The following is a 5,083-nucleotide window of genomic DNA, read 5'->3' as shown; positions in this document are numbered from 1 at the left end:
TATAGACATTGTCCTCAATTTCAGGCATCGATAGACTACCTAGAAGGCAAAAAGGGAAAGAGAAAAGTACCTCATTGACTGGGTCTCGGGTTGCCTCCCGGAAGCGCTTCTTTAACATCATTATCTTGACGCAACACATGGATTACAGGTTACCCATAATCAATACTTGTCATTGCAGTGGAGATAAGCTCACCATTCTTACTCTTGACAATAGTCACCGCCCCATTCTTAGGTACTACAAACACAGGGGAAACCCTTCCTTGATGTGTTAAAAGGGGTTTAAGCTTTACCTTTGGTGCTTCATTAGCCTCCTTTGCAATGGCCACATCTAATGCATCTAGAAATTGCTCCTCCATGTCCCTGTTTTCCTTGTTCTCATTCAACTCAAAATCATGATTAGTATAGAATAATTCGTTACGCATATCAGAGACAATGGAATCAACAGTGTCAACCATCATGCAATTATCAGAATTAGAACAAGGATATTTCATAGTTTTATTTAAATCAAAATCTAAAACCTCCTTTCCTACTTTCAATGAAATCTTGGCACCCTTTACATCAATAAGGGCCCCCGAAGTAGCTAGGAAAGGACGTCCTAGAATTATAGGTATATGAACATCCTCATCCATATCTAGGACCACAAAATCAACAGGTATGACAAACTTCCCCACCCTTAGGGGAACATCTTCCACTTTACCCTTTGGAAATTTGATCGATCGATCGGCTAATTGAAGGGATATGTTAGTGGGAAGAAGTTCTCCTATATTTAATCGTTGATAAACAGAATATGGCATGAGACTAACACTAGCTCCAAGATCACACAAAGCATTATCAATATTCATTTTGTTTATAGCACAAGGGATTGAAAAGCTACCCGGATCTCCTAACTTAGGAGGCATTTCGTTCATTATTATAGCACTACAGTGTTCAGTGAGGTTAACAGTTTCTACCCCTTCACAGTTTCTTCTACCACTCAATATATCTTTTAAAAACCTAGCATAGTTAGGCATTTGCTTGATAGCATCAGTGAATGGTATAGAAAGGTGGACTTTTCTCAAGGTCTCTAAAAACTTCCCGAATTGGGCATCTAGCTTATGTCTCACATATTTTTGGGGGTAGGGGAGTCTATGTAATAGGTCGGGTTCATTGGTTTGTGCTCCCACCTGTTCCTTTGGGACCTCATTAATTTTATCTTTTTCTCTGGTCCTCTCATCCTCACTTCCTACAACATTATCAGTGATAGGTGGAGTCACATGTTGACTCCTAGGGGTAACTACTTCATCGCTCCCCCTCAATGTCTTTCCACTCCTAGTGGTGATAGCATTTACAGAGTTTTTAGGGTCAATACCTTGAGGCGGTAGTTTTGAAACTCCAACCCCATCTTTTATAGCACTAGCCAACTGAGAAATCTGGGTTTCAAGCATCTTATTATGTGTCATCACTTCACTAAACTTTTTATCAGTGGTGGACATAAAAGTGTTGAACATTTTGGCCTGGGACTCCATCATTTCCTCCAAGCTAGATCTCTGTGGTGGTCCTTGAGCATAATAATTATCATTTGTAGCTCGGGAACCACGCACATTAGATTGTTGGGGATTTTGATTAGAGTACCCCTTATTATTATTCCAGTTTCCCCTGTTATTAATGTCGTTTCCCCCTTGATTGAATTGCCCTTGGGAATTATGATTCATTTGATTACCCTGTTGGTATTGGTTTTGATTTCCAAAACCACCATGTTGATTATAGGGTCCTTGGGAATTTTGGTCCCTTTGGCCCCTATTTTCCCACTGGTTTTGATAATCAAAATCATTACCTCCCTGATTATAATTGTTCCCTCTTTGATTAGGTGGTAGATATCTATTATTGTCATTCCTAGGTCCGTTATCATAAGACATAGCATTGACCTGTTCATTATTATATCTATTACCATCATTATTATTAGGATCATATGAGGGATCAAAATTACAAGCATTAGTATAATGATCATAAGACCCACAGTTTTCACAGAAAATACATCCTACAGGCATATTAGAAACGGAAGGATTAGGATTCATACCTCTCCCCTTAGATTGGGAGGACACATCTTGCAATGGCATGGAATCGAGCTTGGCTTTAATCACTGACATCTCCTTCCCGAGGTTCGTAATTTGTGATGTCAGGTTGCTAATGGCATTGAGGTGGTCCACTGAATAGACCGCTCCTCCACTCTTGTTCACAGCATCTCGCTCGCCGTCTTGCCAATCCATGTGGTGTCGTACCACATCTTCGATAATATCTATGACTTGCTCTTCAGTTTTGTTCATTATTGGGCCACCTGCTCCCGCATCCAAACTGGTTTTCCCTTGAGGACTTAATCCTCCATAGAATATCTGTAGCACCTGGTATGTTGGAATTCCGTGATGCGAACACTCTCTCTGGTACTCCATGTACCTTTCCCATGCTTCATAGATCAACTCCCCACTCCTTTGCCGAAACCCTTGAATCAAGGCTCTAGCATCGGCCGTCTTCTTTTGAGAATAGAATCTTCCCAAAAATGTTGTCGTGACATCATCCCAAGTGTGTAGAGTATTTGGTTTTACCTCCTTCTCTAACCATTTGAGGGCTCTCCCGATGAGTGAAAATGGGAAAAGCTTTAATCTCACGAACTCCTGAGTCACCCCATTGACTTTAATAGTGTTGCAGTACTTCTCAAATTCATGCAGATGAGCCAAAGGGCTCTCATGCTTGGCACCACTAAACTGCCTTCGCTCGATGAGGGTGATCATGGCCGGCCGGATCTCGAAGTCATTAGCTTCAGTAGTGGGTGGAGCAATCCCACTTGAAGCTCTATACGCCCCGGGAGTCCCCAACTCCTTAAGAGGTCGTGGTGGTGGCTGATTTTCTGTCATTGGAACTGGTTGTGTGCTTAGGCCGGTTTCTTTTCCTTGAGAGTTTGATGATTTCAATCGGGATTTTCGATTGCTTTTCAAAGTCCTTTCGATTTCTGGATCAAAGGGTATTAATTCACTCTATTTAGACCTGCGCATACACACTAACCAAACCAATTAAATAGCAGGGCTACAAGTGTAGCCAAAAGGGAAATTTTTTTTTTGTATTTTTGTTTGAAGAACTAGACTCAAGAAATCAAAAAGAAATCAACAAACACCGTTCCCCGGCAACGGCGCCATTTTGACGAGCGTTAAATCGGTCGCTACAATCTAACTCTCATTCAAACAATACTTATACGAACACCCTATAACCAAGTACAATGGCAAATAAAGGTTCGGTCCACGAGGAACGAGAGTAATTGCAAATCAATCTTAAACCTAAGCTAGTTCGAAATAAATGGAAAATGGTGTTCTAAAATACTACTAATAAGATGGAATAAATCAATAAACTAAGACACTAGGGAGAACGGAAATCCGCCTAACCATTGGTAACTAAGCAACAAGGAATCACAGAGACAAACGGAATATGCAAAGACTATAAGTCTGATCAATATCATGTGATAGGAAGACAACGGGCAATACTAAGCTTGGATTTCTCATGCACTTAACATTACTCGATACATAATCAAACCACATTCAATAATGAAATACTCAATTCACAATCTCTTGTTCAAATCAAGAATATCATGCAATCAAATTCAAGATTCTAGGTTAGCTACTCCTATTATAATGAATTAACATGCAATCGCATATAATCAATTTAATTACAATCCGTTTATCAAAATCAATCCTCAATTACATAGATTACCTAGGCCGGGTTTCATCCCGAAACCCTAGCTAGGAGACTACTCAAACATATTCATAATCAAAGCAATAATGAATTCCAAAAGCATAATAGATATAAACATGAATTATGATTAAGGAATAATAAAGCTTGATTAATAAACAAGAATGAATAATACCAATTGTATTGATGCGAATCAATGGAAAAGTTTAGAACTTTGATATCCGTCGTCAATGGATAATACAAAGAATCTTCACAAATCTTGCTTCAAATCAATCCAAGAAAACTAAAATCGCTAGAATAATCTTTAAGAAAACTAAAGAATCTCTAATACTAGGAACGTTCTCCAATAACTCTCTACAAAAGCTCTCAAAAACTATCTCTAAAACTGTCTCTAAATCTCTCCTCTTAACCCTCACAATAGGGTTATATATATATATATATATATATATATATATATATATATATATATATATATATATGTATATATATATATATATATATATATATGTATATATATATATATGTATATATATATATATGTATATATATATATATGTATATATATATATATATATGTATATATATATATATATATGTTTTAATTTAGAATGCAATTGCGCAGGCTGCCCTTTGTAAATCAGCACGGCCGTGCTAGAAGTGGCACGGCCGTGCAAGCATGGCAGTAGCTGATCCGCAATATATTCAATTTTGGCACGGCCGTGCTAATGCCTGACACGGCCGTGCTGAATCTGGAAAATGGCACGGCCGTGCTGAATTTGGCACGGCCGGGCTAATGCCTGGCACGGCCGTGCTGAATCTGGAAAATGGCACGGCCGTGCTGAATTTGGCACGGCCGTGCTAATGCCTGGCACGGCCGTGCAAGCATAGGCAGGAAGGTTGCAGGTACTTTGGTCTTCTTAAAATAGTCACAACTTCTTATCTAGAGCTCCGTTTGAGGCGTGCAATATATCGTTGGAAAGCTCTTCAAGTCTACTTTCCAATGCAATTAGAATCACTCCAATATCATTTGTATACCGAAAGATATGAGCAAAATAGTGAACAGGTGTCATATTTGTGAACTGTTCTGCCTTGCCTGCTACTTAACTTGCCTTTCAAGGCCTTGAGAACCGCAGCAAAGTCTTAGCTTGGTGGACTAGGATCGATAATAGCCTGATTACGCACCAATGGTTCGGGACTCGACATAGCTTGGTCAACTATACCTGTTAACACACCAAAGCTAAAGAAGCACGTAATATGAAGGAAACGAGTGTAACAAGGCAATAAACGACCAAAACGGGCCTAAATACATCCAAAATCACCCATTTATATGCCTTAAAGCGCGCCCTAATGTGCGCTTGTCATTAAGCCA

This window comes from Chenopodium quinoa, unplaced genomic scaffold, assembly GCF_001683475.1.
Source record: "Chenopodium quinoa cultivar QQ74 unplaced genomic scaffold, ASM168347v1, whole genome shotgun sequence".
In the NCBI taxonomy this organism is placed as follows: domain Eukaryota; kingdom Viridiplantae; phylum Streptophyta; class Magnoliopsida; order Caryophyllales; family Amaranthaceae; genus Chenopodium; species Chenopodium quinoa.
The sequence above is the reverse complement of the archived record's forward strand: the minus strand, read 5'-3'. Positions refer to the sequence as shown.